The sequence below is a fragment of the Vulpes lagopus genome, chromosome 18, assembly GCF_018345385.1.
Source record: "Vulpes lagopus strain Blue_001 chromosome 18, ASM1834538v1, whole genome shotgun sequence".
In the NCBI taxonomy this organism is placed as follows: Eukaryota; Metazoa; Chordata; class Mammalia; order Carnivora; family Canidae; genus Vulpes; species Vulpes lagopus.
Genome location: NC_054841.1, coordinates 47,746,824 through 47,765,124, shown reverse-complemented (window position 1 = coordinate 47,765,124; position 18,301 = coordinate 47,746,824). Strand labels below are relative to the sequence as shown.

Below are 18,301 nucleotides of genomic sequence, written 5' to 3'. Positions count from 1 at the left end.
GATCCATTCCAGTGGGCCTCATTCAATCATTTCATTCAAATGCACAAGGCTGTCTGTTAAAGTCAGAGCCTGGGACTTCTCTCCATAGAATGGCTTTCTCCCCCAGCCCTCAGGTTGCAGCTTCCAAACTGCAAACTGCATGGGGAGGTAAGGGGAAACAGGATATCTGAAGAACTCACATTGTCTGGGGACCAAAAGAGTCCCCTCCTGGTTTTCTAACCCAGGAAACCCCAAAAAACCCTTTGGGAATCAATCCTGAATGTGGAAGATGACATCTCATTCTAATGCCTTCCAGGGGTGGGTGCATCTGGGAGGGCATGGCATGGTGCGGCCTGTTGAGTCTGAGGGGGACTTAAACACATGATGGTGGTGTCTTAAGGTTCAGAGGCCAAAAATGGGCATGGAGTGATAAGGGCAAAGGACTAAAGGGAGACCTGACAGGGAACAGTTCTGACTCCTCCACCCTGGGTGGCGTCTCTGGGACACCGTCCTTTCCAGAGTCTTTGGATTCGACCTCCTTCGTGGCCTTCCTTGTGTTGTGCCCAAGACTGTGAATCTGAGAAACCACCAAGGAGCCAACACCGATGGAAACACACGAGGGTTTATTTACAAGCTCGAGCTTGGGTCCAAGTATACTCGACACAGCGGAGCAGGGACTTGGACCCCGAGGTGGGTTTCAGCTTAGTTTTAAGGGCTGGTCTAGGGGCCTCCAGAAGGGCTGGAGGAATTTCTCAAGTTCTGTTTACATTCTGATATGGGGCTTTCAAGGGCATTGAGCTCTGTTCTTATTCTAATATGGGGCTTTCTAGGGCGTTAAGCTGTAAGCTGTTTTATCCTGTAACTGAAGTAAGGTAAATTTCAGCTCATATTACTAGGGCCTGGGATGGCTGGACTTGTGCTAACGCTGAACTTAAAGTGGAATGGCCTTAATTTTCTTGGCCTCTACACCTTGCTCCCTTCGGGGTGCTACCCCGCTCTCAGCTGCCATCTCAAGAAACGCCCTGGATAGGAGTGATGCCTTCGCAAGCTGTACACACTCTTGCTCGAGGATCCAGCCATCCCACTCCCTGGGATCAGTCCCGGGTGACCCAGAGGAGGTGAAAGTGGAGGGCCATAGCATCCCTAATCCTCTGCCTGTCTAGCTTGTCAAGGTCATCTCTACACCCATCAGGTGGTGCTGGCACTCGGGAGGCATGCCGATCATGTGTGGAGGCACATGCTCCTCCGACTGATGGAGTCACAGCCAGGTGCCCTGAAATATGTGTCCTTGAAAAACAAACATGAAGTCTTCACCTGTGACCTTTCTCCTGCTGAGCAGCCTTCTGCTCAGTTGCCCTCCAGGTGGAAGAAATTCCAGGAATGCACATAGCCAACTGAGGAAGGATTCCCTTGAAAGTGTGGAGGCTGAGAAAACTAAGGCCATTCCACCTTAAGTTCAGCGTTAACACAAGTACAGCCATCTCAGGCCCCTGTGAATAAGAGCTGAAATTTACCTTGCTTCAGTTACAGGAAAAAACAGCTTACAGCTTAACACCCTAGAAAGCCCCATGTTAGAATGAGAACAGAGCTCAAGCCAGTGGCAGGAAGCCCCATATTAGAGTGAGAACAGAGCTCAACACCCATGGTAGAAAGTTTCATATCAGAATGAGAACAGAGCTTAATGCCCTTGAAAGCCTCATATCAGAATGTAAACAGAATTTGAGAAATTCCTCCACCCCTTCTGGAGGTCCCTAGACCAACCCATAAAACTAAAGTGGAACCCACCTCGGGGTCCAAGTCCCTGCTCTGCTGTGTCGGGTATATTTGGACCCAAGCTCGAGCTTATAAATAAACCCTCGTGTGTTTCCATCGGTGTTGGCTCCTTGGTGGTTTCTCGAATACGTAATCCTGAGCACAACAAAAGAAAACCCTTCTTTTCAAGTTTCTGATGTTTGGTCAATGCTTTCAAACCACTAGACATCTAGCCTTCTGAGTCACATAACTTGCTTGATCTCTCTCTTGTGGGTGTCTCATCAGTAACTTTCATAGTGCTCAGTATGTAGGATTTACAGGGAACAGTTTTCATCCCGGGGTGGTGGAGGCTGTGAAGTGGGATCAGGATTCATATGGGTGAGAAGAAGGCCAACAGAGAGGCTCAGAAATGAAACCCTTAAAAGCCCATGGCCAATTGGTGACGCTAACGTGATAAAGATTTATAACTCTTCACTGGCTCCTTCTGTGAGGAAAGTCAAACCTCTCGCCCAGCAGACAGAAGAGCCTGGGCAGTGGCAAGGTTGTGGGCTTCAGTGTGAGAACCAGACCCTTCTGGAGGGAACCTTTCAACATGACAGCCCTCACAGCTGAGGGAGGTTAGCAGCTAAGGCCAACCTCGGTGGGTGAGGGGCAAGGGCAGAAGCCAGGTACTTTTCAATGAGAAAGCAGATTTCCTGGCCTGTAGCTGACCACGATTCTGTCACTGGGGTGAGTTAGCACAATCTCTCCTCAATGGTTGTGGAGGTACATATTCCTTGTGACCTCCTGAACACTAAGGAACTAGAGTTCCTTGAGTGAAACTTTCAGTTAGCCCCTCCCAGGTGGGTGATAGGCTCTACTCCCACATTAGCCTTGAGATGCAATGGAACTGCCTGTCTTGGACCCTAAGCAGAAGCTTTCCTTAATGTCAGCTATCCACTGGCCTCTCCATGAATGGTTTTTGAACCCAGCTCCTTAGTAAGTTTGGAGGGGCCATGTAAGGTGCTGTCCACCTCTAGGGGAAATAAGCCTTCCTGGAATGCCCCTCTGACAAGCTTTTCACATCAGGGAAGTTTAAATTATATGTCTCAGCAGTGGTGCTGGTGTAAAGGAAAAGCAGTCTACTTATCTCTGAGGACAAATCTTTCTCTGAGGGAAGCTCTTCACTAGGCCTCTCACATAGGTGAAATGGACTCTACCCCCACAGCAGCTGCAAAGGATCAGTGGCAATTAGAAACTTGGGCTTTCCTAGCTGGCTAACCTCTAAATCAAGGCAGTTCAAAACTATCTCAACAGCAGATTTGGAAGTGTGGTACATATGCACTGGGGTGCCTCAGGGACACCACAGTTCATTTAATGCAGGTTTTTACTAGCATCTTCAAAAAGAAGGTAGATCCCTTTCCACAGATTTGCATATGGGCAGCAGAAGGTTGCATGCTTCACTTTGAGAGCCAATCCCTTAAGGAAAGGAAAAAAGGAAAAACAAAAAGAAAGCCAAGCCTTCCCAGAGGTACCCTTCAACAAGCACTCACCCTCAGGGAGCTTAACAGCTAACCCCACACATTGGTGTGTTGGCACAATGGAAAAGCCAGGTACTTAACACTTAGAAAAAGCTTCCCTGGCCTACAGCTTGCAACTGGTCTAACACTGGAATGAGTTAGAACCTCTCTCAAATGTTGGTATGGAGGTGCAGGTACAAGATGTAGAAACTATGACACAGTGTTCTACAAAGGAAATTTCATCTAGCCTTTGTCTTTAGGGAGGTAGACCGTGGCTCAACAATGGACTGGAGGCCCGATGGAACTTGCTGTCCAGTACCCTGGGTTCGAGTGTCCTTTGAAGGCAGCTTTCCACTTGCCACTCAATTAAGTGGTTAGCAGCTACACAGTGTGTTTGGAGGGGAACTAAAATGCACTGAAAAACACACTTGGAGACAAGCCTTTCTAGAATGCACCTTCCCACTACCTTCTCACATCAGGGAATTGAAACTTAGTGTCCTCAGCTGTGTTGGAAGTGCAAAGGGAAAGCAGTCTACATATATTTGATGACAAAGCTTTCCCTGAGAGAAGCTCTGCACTGGGCCTCTCTTATAGGTGATTGATTGATTGATTTTATTGGAGTTCAATTTGCCAACATATAGCATAACACCCAGTGCTCATCCCACCAAGTGCCCCCCTCAGTGCCCATCACCCAGTCACCCCAACACTCCGCCCACTCCCCTTCCACTACCCCTTGTTCATTTCCCAGAGTAGGTGTCTCTCATGTTTTGTCACCCTCACTGATATTTTCACTCATTTTCTCTCCTTTATTCCCTTTCACTAATTTTTATATTCCCCAAATGAATGAGATCATATAATGTGATATATGTATACAATGGAATATTACTCAGCCATTAGAAATGACAAATACCCACCATTTGCTTCGATGTGGAGGGACCTCGAGGGTATTGTGCTGAGAGAAATAAGTCAACTGGAAAAGGACAAACATTATATGGTCTTATAGGTGATGTAGACCTTACCTTCCTAGCAGCTGTGGAGGTGCTTTGGAAATGACCTGGCATTAATTCTGTGACTCAGGTGCGGAGGCCAAGAAAATTAAGGCCATTCCACCTCAAGTTTAGCATTAGCACAAGTACAGCCATCTTAGGCCCCTGTGAATAAGAGCTGAACTTTACAAGAAAAACTGCAGAATGTCCTTGGCAGGGAATCCCATATCAGAAAGACAATAAAACTCAGAATGCCCTCGGCAGAGAATCCCATATCAGATCTTAAGAAACTCCCCCACCCTTTCCCCCATATTGGAATGGAAAAATTCCTCCACCCCTTCTGAAAATCCCCTAGACCCACCCATAAAAAACCCTGCTGTAACCCACTTCAGGGTCCAAGCCCCTGCACTGCTGTGTGGAGTATACTTGGACCCAAGCTTGAGCTTGTAAATAAACCTTCGTGCATTTGCATCGGTGTCAGCTCCTTGGTGGTTTCTCGGATTCGTAATCTTGGGCACAACATCAGGCATTCCTAGCCAGCCAGCTTCTCGATCAAGGAAGTTTAAACCTATATCTACAGCAGTTTGGGAAGCCTGGTATATATGGGCTGAAGGGCCTCTGGGAAGCCACAGATAATTAATTGTAGGTTTCCACTAGCCTCTTCAAAAAGAAGATAGACCCCTCTTCAAGGGTTGCTTACTGGCCGTGGAAAGGTGTTCTGCTTCACTTTGAAACCAGCCTTCTCAGATGTACCCTTCAATGAGCATTCATACCTGAGGAACCTTAGAAGCTAGCCCCATGCTTTGGTGTGTTGGCTCAGTGGAAATGCCAGGTGTTTAACACTGAAAGAATCTTTTCTGGCCTGCAGCTTACAACTAGCCTATCACCAGAATGATTTAGAACCTTCTAAAATTTTCATGTGGAGATGTAGTAACAAACCAATATTGTTAATTCTTAGACACTAGAGTTCTAGGGTTAGAGTCAGGGTCAGGGTCAGGCTTAGTGGTTTGGGCTAGGGTTAGGGGATGGGATTAGGGCCAGGGTGGGGGTTAGGGGTTAAACTTAGGGTCAGAGTCATGGTTAGGGTTAGGTTTTGGTCAAGGTCAGGGTCAGGGTCATGGTTAGGGTTAGGGTTAGGGTCACAGTTAGGGTAAGGGTCAGGGCCAGGTTAGAATTAGGGTCAGGGTGAGTGTTAGGGTCAGGGTTATGGTCAGGGTTAAGGTCAGGGTCAGGGTTAGGATTTGGTTTACGGTTAGGGTCAGGGTCAGGGTTGGGGTTAGGGTAAAGGGTTAGGGTTAGGGTTAGAGTTGGCATTTGGGTCAGTTGTATGTCTTAGGAGCTTGTGGTTTGTGCTTGGTTTTCTGTTAGTGATACATCTAGTATTATGGTTAAGGTTAGGATTAAGTTTAGAGTTATTATTTGTAGAGTATGAGTTTGTGTCTTGTGCATGTGCCTGGCATCTGGGACTCCCAGTATCTTCAGTGGGTTAGTTTTTTTTTTTAATTGTGCTTTTTTTGGTGTGTGTGTGTGGGTTCAATGGAAGTGGGTTAGTTTTAAGTGCTATATTCTGGTTGTTGTTTTGAAGAAGGCCTGGCTCCAATTCAGAGGCCTCTCCAGAGAATCCCACTCCAAGCCTCTGCTAGGGTGAGAATAGACATGGCAGGCATCTCCTAAGCTGAGACAAGGAGGATATTTGTGGCTCTAAGTACTCTTTATATGGATATTCAATTTACTTTCTGTTTTTATATGTATGTGTGCACCTTTGTCATTAATACTAACAGTTATTTTTAAAGTTTTATTTCAATTCCTGTTTGTTAACACAGTATAATATTAGTTTCAGTTGTACAACATAGTGATTCAACACTTGGATACAATGCCTAGTACTCATCACAGGTGCCCTCCTTCATCCCCATCTCCTGTTTTCCCCATCTCCCCTCACCTTCCTCAGGTTTTTATTAGTTTATTTTCTATGGTTAAGAGTGTGTTTCTTGGTTTGCTTCCCTCATCCCCCCTCCCCTTTGCCAATTTGCTGGTTTCTTAAAATCCACATATGAATGCAATTGTATGGTTATTTGTCTTTCTCTGACTGACTTATTTCAGTTAGCATAATTCTTTTTATGTTGTAAATGGCATCGTTTCATCCTTTCTGATAATTGAGTGATATTCCAATGTGTATATTTACCACATCTCCTTTATCCATTCATCTGTTGATGTTTCCATAGTTTGGCTATTGTTGATAAATGCTGCTATAAACATTGAGATGTATGTACCCCTTCGAATCTGTACTTTTGTATCATCTGGGTAAATACCAATTGTGCAGTTCCTGAATCATAGGGTAGTTCTATTACTGACTTCTTGAGGAACCTCCATACTGTTTTCCACAGTGGCTGCACCTGTTTGCATTCCCACCAGCAGTGTAAGAGGGTTCCCCTTTCTCCCTATCCTCACCAATACCCATTGTTTCTTGTGTTTTTTTTAATAATAAATTTATTTTTTATTGGTATTCAATTTGCCAACATACAGAATAACACCCAGTGATCATCCTGTCAAGTGCCCCCCTCAGTGCCCGTCACCCATTCACCCCCACCCCCCACCCTCCTCCCCTTCCACCACCCCTATTTCATTTCCCAGAGTTACGAGTCTTCATGTTCTGTTAATTTTAGCCATTATGACAGATGTCAGGTGATATCTCCTTGTGGTTTTGATTTACATTTCCCTGATGATGGGTGATGTTGAGTGTCTTTCCATGTGTCTGGTGGCTATCTGGATGTCTTGTTAGAGACAATGTCCATTCATGTCTTCTGCCCATTTTCTTTTTTTTTTTTTTCTGCCCATTTTCAATTGGATAATTTGTGTTTTGGATGTTGAGATTTCTATTTTGGATACTAACTCTGTATTGGATTTGTCATTTACAAATATTTTCTCTCATTTTGTATGTTGCCTTTTAGCTTTAGTTGTTTCCTTCACTTGCAGAACCTTTTTATATTGATGAAGTCCCAATAGTTTCTTTTGCTTTTGTTTCCCTTGCCTCAGAGGCATATCTAGAAAGAAGATCCTATGGCCAAGTCAAAACATTACTGCCAATCTTTTCTTCTTTTTATGGTTTCAGGTCTCACATTCAGATTTAAATCCATTTTGAATTTATTTTTTATATATGATGTAAGTGGGATCCCTGGGTGGCGCAGCGGTTTGGCGCCTGCCTTTGGCTCAGGGAGCAATCCTGGAAACTTGGGATCGAATCCCACATTGGGCTCCCGGTGCATGGAGCCTGCTTCTCCCTCTGCCTATGTCTCTGCCTCTCGCTCTCTCTCACTGTGTGCCTATCATAAATAAAAAAAAAAAAAGATGTAAGAAAGTGGTCCAAATTCATTCTTCTGCATATAGCTGTAGTTTTCCCAACACCATTTGCTGAAGAAACTGTCTTTTAACCATTGGATAGTCTTTCCTGCTTTGCTGAGGAGTAATTGAACATACTTACTGGTTCATATCTCATTTCAGTTTTCCATTCTGTTCTATTGATCTACGTGTCTCCTTTTTGTGCCTGCACCATACTCTTCTGATCACTAGAGCTCTGTGATATAATTTGAAGTCTGAAACTGTGATGCCCCCAGCTTTGGTTTTCTTTTTCAACACTACTTTGACTATTTTCAGTCTTTCGTGGTTCCATACCAATTTTAGGATTCTTTGTTCCAGCTCTGTGAAAAATGCTATTGCTATGTTGACAAGGATTGAATTAAATGTGTAGATTGTTTTGAGTAGTATAGTCCTTTTAAAACAATATTTGGTCTAATCCATGAGCATGAAATGTCTTTCCATTTTGTTTGTGTCATCTTCAATTTCTTTCATCAATGTTCTATACTATTTACAGTACAGGCCGTTCACCTCATTGGTTAGGCTTAATCCTACATGTCTTATTGTTTTTGGTGTTAGTATAAATGGAATTGATTCCATAATTTTTCTTTCTGCTGTCTCATTGTTACTTAGAAATGCATCATATCAGTATGGTACTGGCACAAAAACAGACACATAGATAAATGGAACAGAATAGAGAACCCAGAAGTGGACCCTGAAATGTATGGTCATCTAATATTCGATAAAGGAGGAAAGACTATCCATTGGAAGAAAGACAGTCTCTTCAATAAATGGTGTTGGGAAAATTGGACATCCACATGCAGAAGAATGAAACTGGACCACTCTCTTTCACCATACACAAAGATAAACTCAAAATGGATGAGAAATCTAAATGTGAGACAAGAGTCCATCAAAATCATAGAAGAGAACACAGGCAACACCCTTTTTGAACTTGGCCACAGTAACTTCTTGCAAGATACATCCACAAATGCAAAAGAAACAAAAGCAAAAATGAACTATTGGGACTTCATCAAGATAAGAAGCTTTTGCACAGCAAAGGATACAGTCAACAAAACTAAAAGACAACCTACAGAATGGGAGAAGATATTTACAAATGACATATCAGATAAAGGGCTAGTTTCCCAGATCTATAAAGAACTTATTAAACTCAACACCAAAGAAACAAACAATCCAATCATGAAATGGGTAAAAGACATGAACAGAAATCTCACAGAGGAAGACATGGACATGGTCAACATGCACATGTGAAAATGCTCTGCATCACTTGCCATCAGGGAAATACAAATCAAAACCACAATGAGATCCCACCTCACACCAGTGAGAATGGGGAAAATTAACAAGGAAGGAAACAACAAATGTTGGAGAGGATGCGGAGAAAAGGGAACCCTCTTACACTGCTGGTGGGAATGTGAACTGGTGCAGCCACTCTGGAAAACTGTGTGGAGGTTCCTCAAAGAGTTAAAAATAGACCTGCCCTATGACCCAGCAATTGCACTGTTGGGAATTTACCCCAAAGATTCAGATGCAGTGAAACGCCGGGAAGCCTGCACCCCGATGTTTCTAGCAGCAATGGCCACAATAGCCAAACTGTGGAAGGAGCCTGGTGTCCATCGAAAGATGAATGGACAAAGAAGAAGTGGTCTATGTATACAATGGAATATTACTCAGCAATTAGAAACGACAAATACCCACCATTTGCTTCAACGTGGATGGAACTGGAGGGTATTATGCTGAGTGAAATAAGACAATCGGAGAAGGACAAACAGTGTATGTTCTCATTCATTTGGGGAATATAAATAATAGTGAAAGGGAATATAAGGGAAGGGAGAAGAAATGTGTGGGAAATATCAGGAAGGGAGACAGGACATAAAGACTCCTAACTCGGGGAAACGAACTAGGGGTGGTGGAAGGGGAGGGGGGCGGGTGTTGGAGGGGAATGGGTGACGGGCACTGAGGCAGGACACTTGACGGGATGAGCACTGGGTGTTTTTCTGTATGTTGGTAAACTGAACACCAATAAAAATTAATTAAAAAAAAAGAAATGCATCATATTTCTGCACATTAGTTTTATATCCTGCAACTCTTCCAAATTCATATTTGACTTCTAGCAATTTTTTTGGTGGAGTCTTTTGGGTTTTCTACATTGAGTATCATGTGGTCTGCAAATAGTGAAAGTTCTTCCTTGCCTATTCGGATCCCTTTTATCTCTTTGTTTTCTGGTTACTGAGGCCAAGACTTCTAGTTAAATTGGAATGGTGAGAGTGGACATCCTTGTCTTGTTTCTGAGTGTAGGGGAAAGGCTCTCAGTTTTTCCCCACCAAGCATGATATTGGCTGTGGATCTTTGGTATATGGCCTTTATGATCCTGTGGTATGTTCTTTCTATCCCTATCTTGCTGAGAGGTTTTTTTTTTTTTAAAGAAATAATGCTTTATTTTGTTGAATGCTTATTCTGCATCTATTGGCATATCATATGGTTCTTATTCTTTCTTTTATTAATGTGGCATATCATTGATTTGTGAATGTTGAATCACCCTTGCAATCCAGTAATAAATCCCACTAGATTGTGGTGAATAATTCTTTAATGTACTGCTGAATTTTATTTGCTAGTATTTTCCTGAGAATTTTTACATCCATGTTCATTAGGGGTATTTGTCTGTAAAAAGTGGCGTCCTTGTCTGGTTTTGGGATCAAGGTAATGCTGGCCTCAAAGAACGAGTTTGGAAGTTTTCCTTCCATTTCTATTTTTGGGAAACGTTTGAGAATAATAGGTATTAACTTTTCTTTAAATGTCCAGTAGAATTGCCCTGGGAAGCCATCCAGCCCTGGGAGAGTTTTTTTTTTTAAGATTTTTTTTATGTATTCATGAGAGTCACACACAGAGAGAGGCAGAGACAGAGGTAGAAACAGACTCCCTGAGGGGAGCCCAATGCAGTACTCAATCCTAGGACCTGGGATCCTGATGAGAGCTGAAGGCAGACACTCAACCACTGAGACACCCAGGTGCCCTGTTTTGATTGCTGAATCAGTTTCTTTGCTAGTTCACATTTTCTGTTTCTTCCTGTCTTAGTTTTGGTAGTTTGTACATTTTTGGAGATTTGTCCATTTCTTCCAGATCTCCCAGTTTGTTGCCATATGCTTTTTCATAGTGTTCTCTTATAGTTGTTTTATTTTTGTGGTGTTGATGCTGATCGCTCCTCTTTCATTTGTGATTTTATTTTTGGGGGGCCTTTCTCCTTTTGATAAGTCTGGCTAGGGTTTTATCAATTTTATTAACTATTTTGAAGAACGAGCTCTTAGTTTCATTATTCCGTTCTATTGTTTTGTTGTTGTTTCTGTATCATTTATTTCTACTCTAATCCTAATTATTTCCCTTCTTCTGCAGGCTTTAGGCTTTGTTTGCTCTTCCTTTTCTAGCTCCTTTAGGTGTAGGGTTAAGTTGTATCTTTGAGACCTGTTTCTTGAGGTAGGCCTGTATTGCTATGTACTTCCCTCTTAGGACTGCCTTTGCTACATCCCAGAGGTTTGGACAAACACGTTTTCATTTTAATTTGTTTCCATATACTTAAAAAATTTCTTCTTTAATTTCCTGGTTGCCCCACTCATTCTTTTTTTGATATAATAAATTTATTTTTTATTGGTGTTCAATTTGCCAACATACAGAATAACACCCAGTGCTCATCCCGTCAAGGGCCCCCCTCAGTGCCTGTCACCCATTCACCCCCACCCCCGCCCTCCACCCCTTCCTCCACCCCTAGTTCGTTTCCCAGAGTTAGCAGTCTTTATGTACTGTCTCCCTTTCTGATATTTCCCACACATTTCTTCTCCCTTCCCTTATATTCCCTTTCACTATTATTTATATTCCCCAAATGGATGAGAACATATAATGTTTGTCCTTCTCCAATTGACTTACTTCACTCAGCATAATACCCTCCAGTTCCATCCACGTTGAAGCAAATGGTGGGTATTTGTCATTTCTAATGACTGAGGAATATTCCATTGTATACATATACCACATCTTCTTTATCCAATCATCTTTCGATGGACACTGAGGCTCCTTCCACAGTTTGGCTATTGTGGACATTGCTGCTAGAAACATCGGGGTGCAGGTGTCTTGGTGTTTCATTGCATCTGAATCTTTGGGGTAAATCCCCAACAGTGCAATTGCTGGGTCATAGGGCAGGTCTATTTTTAACTCTTTGAGGAACCTCCACACAGTTTTCCAGAGTGGCTGCACCAGTTCACATTCCCACCAACAGTGTAAGAGGGTTCCCTTTTCTCCGCATCCTCTCCAACATTTGTTGTTTCCTTCCTTGTTAATTTTCCCCATTCTCACTGGTGTGAGGTGGGATCTCATTGTGGTTTTGATTTGTATTTCCCTGATGGCAAGTGATGCAGAGCATTTTCACATGTGCATGTTGACCATGTCCATGTCTTCCTCTGTGAGATTTCTGTTCATGTCTTTTACCCATTTCATGATTGGATTGTTTGTTTCTTTGGTGTTGAGTTTAATAAGTTCTTTTTTTTTTTTTAATAAGTTCTTTATAGATCTGGGAAACTAGCCCTTTATCTGATATGTCATTTGTAAATATCTTCTTCCATTCTGTAGATTGTCTTTTAGTTTTGTTGACTGTATCCCTTGCTGTGCAAAAGCTTCTTATCTTGATGAAGTCCCAATAGTTCATTTTTGCTTTTGTTTCTTTTGCCTTCGTGGATGTAACTTGCAAGAAGTTACTGTGGCCAAGTTCAAAAAGGGTGTTGCCTGTGTTCTCTGCTAGGATTTTGATGGAATCTTGTCTGACATTTAGATCTTTCATCCATTTTGAGTTTATCTTTGTGTCTGGTGCAAGAGAGTGGTCTAGCTTCATTCTTCTGCATGTGGATGTCCAATTTTCCCAGCACCATTTATTGAAGTGACTGTCTTCTTTCCAGTGGATAGTCTTTCCTCCTTTGTGAAACATTAGTTGACCATACAGTTCAGGGTCCACTTCTGGATTATCTATTCTGTTCCATTTATCTATGTGTCTGTTTTTGTGCCAGTACCACACTGTCTTGATGACCACAGCTTTGTAGTACAACCTGAAATCTGGCATTGTGATGCCCCCAGATATGGTTTTCTTTTTTAAAATTCCCCTGGCTATTTGGGTTCCACACACATCTTAAAATAATTTATTCTAACACTCTGAAGAAAGTCCATGGTATTTTGATAGGGATTGCATTAAATGTGTAAATTGCCCTGGGTAACATTGACATTTTCACAATATTAATTCTTCCAATCCTGGAGCATGGAATATTTTTCCATCGCTTTGTGTCTTCCTCAGTTTCTTTTAGAAGTGCTCTATAGTTTTTAGGATATAGACCCTAATCCCCCCCCCCTTTTTTAAATGGTAGCACTAGGATTTATAAACTTTCTTAGTAAAGGCGCTAGGGCTTGCCAGTGGTGCTCTTGATATATAAAGCCTGGACATTCTGCCAATTCTGCTTGAGCAATGACACTAGGAAATTGATGGCTAAGAGAATGTTGTACAGAAGCTCATCACCTGTCACCTTCATGTGGCCAACAGCCACTGCCAGACATAGCACCTTCTTCATCTGGAATTTGATGGTGGACCTCACTTCATCCACTTTGGCCACCATATTCTCATTGTGGGTCAACAAGGAAGGGACCTTGCCAGCTTTATTCAGGCCAGGACCCAGGATTTGTGGGATCTGCTTGATCAGAGATTCTGAAGCCAAAAAGGCATCATACTTCTTGGCCAACTTCTTGACTAGTTTTTTATTCTTTTTGAGTTTCTTCAGCACCTCAATGTCCATGTGGGGAACACCCACAGCATGGCCTCATCACAGTGCTGCTGCCCCCCCCCAAACACACACAGAGAACTTGGGGTGGGGGGTGGATGGTGCTTGAGAAGCATTTGTCCTTCTAAGGATCATAGTTCTTCAGGCTGATCTGCAGCTCTACCATATCCAGAAACTTCCAGCTCTTGCGTTGGTTCCTGTGCAGGACCCCCTGCACTGCCTCTTACAGGGTGTCGTGGGAGACTTTGCAGCTCATGGTACCTTGTGCCACAGTAACCGTAAAAGAGCTTCTTTTCCTTTTTCTTATCTGTCAACCTTCCACCCTTCTGCTGCCACCTCTGCCTGTTCCTTCATCTTGGTCTCCTGTTTTTTCCTCCGCCAATACAGGCTTCATATGTGGGTGACTCTCAGCCATCTGAAAGAGGTGGAGGCACAGGGAGTAGGTTAGGCATCGGTTCTGGTGCTTGTGCCTGGGGAAGAGGAGTGGATTTCAGTTTTCTGGTGTCTACCTGACCTGCTTTCCCCCTCTTCCTCATGATTTTGACTATTGGGAAGTGGGGTGTGGGGTTACATGTGAAAAATTTTTGTCCATCCTGATTTCTCTGGACCACCTCTTAGGTCCATTCTGTGAGGCTTCGTTATGATGGGATAACCTAGAAGTCCTGAATGTAGGAATTTCTTTTTTCCTTTTTCTTTTTTCTTTTCTTTCTTTTTTTAAAAAAATTACTTATTTATTTGTGTGGGTGGGGGGGCTGACACCCAGGCAGAGGGAGAAGCAGTCTCCATGCAAGGAGACCAATATGGGACTTGATCCCAGATTCTGGGACCATGCCCAGAGCCAAAGGCAGATTCTCAATCGCTGAGCCACACAGGTGTCCCAAAAGTAGGGAATTTCATACCAGAAATGGGAACTTGTAAAACATTGGGGCTCGTCCTTAACTTTTTGAGCTGTACAGTGCCCGATTTTTTTAATAATAAATTTATTTTTTATTGGTGTTCAATTTGCCAACATACAGAATAACACCCAGTGCTCATTATGTCAAGTTCCCCCCCTCACTGGCTGCCACCCATTCTGTAAGTGGTCTTTCAGTTTTGTTGACTGTATCCCTTGCTGTGCAAAAGCTTCTTATCTTGTTGAAGTCCCAATAGTTCATTTTTGCTTTTGTTTCTTTTGCCTTCGTGGATGTATCTTGCAAGAAGTTACTGTGGCCAAGTTCAAAAAGGGTGTTGCCTGTGTTCTCCTCTAGGATTTTGGTGGAATCTTGTCTCACATTTAGATCTTTCATCCATTTTGAGTTTATCTTCGTGTATGGTGAAAGAGAGTGGTCTAGTTTCATTCTTCTGCATGTGGATGTCCAATTTTCCCAGCACCATTTGATGAAGAGACTGTCTTTCTTCCAATGGATAGTCTTCCCCCTTTATCGAATATTAGTTGACCATAAAGTTCAGGGTCTACTTCTGGGTTTTCGATTCTCTTCCACTGATCTATGTGTCTGCTTTTGTGCCAGTACCACACTGTCTTGATGACCACAGCTTTGTAGTACAACCTGAAATCTGGCATTGTGATGCCCCCAGCTATGGTTTTCTTTTTTAAAATTCCCCTGGCTATTCGGGGTCTTTTCTGATTCCACACAAATCTTAAAATAATTTGTTCTAACTCTCTGAAGAAAGTCCATGGTATTCTGATAGGGATTGCATTAAACGTGTAAATTGCCCTGGGTACAATTGACATGTTTACAATATTAGTTTTGCTAATCCAGGAGCATGGAATATTTTTCCATCTCTTTGTGTCTTCCTCAATTTCTTTCAGAAGTGTTCTATAGTTTTTAGGGTATAGGTCCTTTACCTCTTTGGTTAGCTTTATTCCTAGGTATCTTATGCTTTTGGGTGCAATTGTAAATGGGATTGACTCCTTAATTTTCTTTCTTCAGTCTCATTGTTAGTGTATAGAAATGCCATTGATTTCTGGGCATTGATTTTGTATCCTGCCACGCTACCAAATTGCTGTATGAGTTCTAGCAATCTTGGGGTGGAGGCTTTTGGGTTTTCTATGTAGAGTATCATGTCATCGGCGAAGAGGGAGAGTTTGACTTCTTCTTTGCCAGTTTGAATGCCTTTAATGTCTTTTTGTTGTCTGATTGCTGAGGCGAGGACTTCCAGTACTATGTTGAATAGCAGTGGTGAGAGTGGACATCCCTGTCTGGTTCCTGATCTTAGGGGAAAGGCTCCCAGTGCTTCCCCAGTGAGAATGATATTTGCTTTTCGTAGATGGCTTTTAAGATGTCGAGGAAAGTTTCCTCTATCCCTACGCTCTGAAGAGTTTTGATCAGGAATGGATGCTGTATTTTGTCAAATGCTTTCTTTGCGTCTAATGAGAGGATCATATGGTTCTTGGTTTTTCTCTTGCTGATATGATGAAACACATTGATTGTTTTACGAGTGTTGAACCAGCCTTGTGTCACAGGGATAAATCCTACTTGGTCATGGTGAATAATATTCTTAATGTGTTGTTGGATCCGATTGGCTAGTATCTTGTTGAGAATTTTTGCATCCATGTTCATCAGGGATATTGGTCTATAATTCTCCTTTTTGGTGGGGTCTTTGTCTGGTTTCGGAATTAAGGTGATGCTGGCCTCATAGAACGAATTTGGAAGTACTCCATCACTTTCTATGTTTCCAAACAGCTTTAGTAGAATAAGTATGGTTTCTCCTTTAAACGTTTGATAGAATTCCCCTGGGAAGCCATGTGGCCCTGGACTTTTGTGTCTTGGGAGGTTTTTGATGACTGCTTCAATTTCCTCACTGGTTATTGGCCTGTTCGGCTTTTCTATTTCTTCCTGTTCTAGTTTTAGTAGTTTGTGGCTTTCCAGGAATGCGTCCATTTCTTCTAGATTGCCTAATTTATTGGCATATAGCTGTTCATAATATGTTTTTAAAATCGTTTGTATTTCCTTGGTGTTGGTAGTGATCTCTCCTTTCTCATTCATGATTTTATTAATTTGAGTCTTCTCGCTCTTCTTTTTAATAAGGCTGGCTAATGGTTTATCTATCTTATTAATTTTTTCAAAGAACCAACTCCTGGTTATGTTGATCTGTTCCACAGTTCTTCTGGTCTCGATTTCGTTGAGTTCTACTCGAATCTTAATTAACTCTCTTCTTCTGCTGGGTGTAGGATCTATCTGCTGTTTTTTCTCTAGCTCCTTTATGTGTAAGGTTAGCTTTTGTATTTGAGCTCTTTCCAGTTTTTGAAGGGATGCTTGTATTGCAATGTATTTCCCCCTCAGGAGTGCTTTTGCTGCATCCCAAAGATTTTGAACGGTTGTGTCTTCATTCTCATTAGTTTCCATGTATCTTTTTAATTCTTCCTTAATTTCCTGGTTGATCCTTTCATCTTTTAGCAGGATGGTCCTTAACCTCCATGTGTTTGAGGTCCTTCCAAACTTCTTGTTTTGATTTCAAGGCATTATGGTCTGAGAATATATAAGGGATGATCACAATCTTTTGGTATCAGTTCAGACCCGATTTGTCACCCAGTATGTGGTCTATTCTGGAGAAAGTTCCATGTGCACTTGAGAAGAATGTGTATTAGGCAGAGTTTGGATATAAACTTCTGTAGATATCTGTGAAATCCATCTGGTCCAGTGTATCATTTAAAGCTCTGGATTCCTTGGAGATGTTGTGCTTAGAAGACCTATCGAGTATAGAAAGAGCTACATTGAAGTCACCAAATATAAGTGTATTATTATCTAAGTATTTCTTGACTTTGGTTATTAATTGATTTAAATATTTGGGAGCTCCCACATTCGGGGCATATATATTGAGGATTGTTAAGTCCTCTTGTTGGATAGATCCTTTGAGTATGAGATAGTGTCCCTCTTCATCTCTCACTACAGTCTTCGGGGAATATTTTAGGATATCTGAGGTGAGGATGGCTACCCCTGCTTTCTTTTAAGGACCATTTGAATGGTAAATGGTTCTCCAACCTTTTATTTTCAGGTTGAAGGTGTCCTTCTGTCTAAAATGAGTCTCTTGTAGACAGCAAATAGATGGGCCCTGCTTTTTTATCCAGTCTGAAACCCTGCGCCTTTTGATGGGGTCGTTAATCCTGTTCACGTTCAGAGTTACTATTGAAAGATATGAGTTTAGTGTCATCATGATATTCATTCATTCAGTCCTTGTTTTTGTGGATTGTTCCACTGAACTTCTTCTTAAAGGGGAATTTTAGGAGTCCCCCTTACAATTTCTTGCAGAACTGGTTTGGAGGTCACATATACTTTCAGTTCCTGCCTGTCTTGGAAGCTCTTGATCTCTCCTTCCATTTTGAATGAAAGCCTTGCTGGATAAAGTATTCTTGGTTGCATGTTCTTCTCAACTCTTAGGACCCTGAATATATCCTGCCAGCCCTTTCTGGCCTGCCAGGTCTCTGTGGAGAGGTCTGTGGTTACCCTAATACTCCTCCCCATAAAGTCAGGGATTTCTTGTCTCTTGCTGCTTTAAGGATCTTCTCTTTATCTTTGGAATTTGCAAGCTTCACTATTAAATGTCGAGGTGTTGAACGGTTTTTATTGATTTTGGGGGGGGGGTGAATCTCTCTATTTCCTGGATCTGAATGCCTGTTTCCCTTCCCAGATTAGGAAAGTTTTCAGCTAGGATTTGTTCAAATACATATTCTGGCCCTCTGGCCCTTTCGGCGCCCTCGGGAACCCCAATTAAATGTAGGTTTTTCTTCCTCAGGCTATCGTTTATTTCCCTTAATCTATCCTCATGGTCTTTTAATTGTTTGTCTCTTTTTTCCTCAGTTTCCCTCTTTGCCATCAACTTGTCTTCTATGTCACTCACTCATTCTTCCACCTTGTTAACCCTCGTTGTTAGGACTTCTATTTTGGATTGCATCTCATTCAATGGATTTTTAATT

The 18,301-nt window shown here is 42.2% G+C and overlaps 1 pseudogene; it reads right to left on the bottom strand.

Annotated features, from left to right (window-relative positions):
* Positions 1 to 12,999: 12,999 nt before the first annotated feature.
* LOC121477720 lies at positions 13,000 to 13,642 on the bottom strand (annotated as a pseudogene).
* Between the last annotated feature and the right edge of the window lie 4,659 nt (positions 13,643 to 18,301).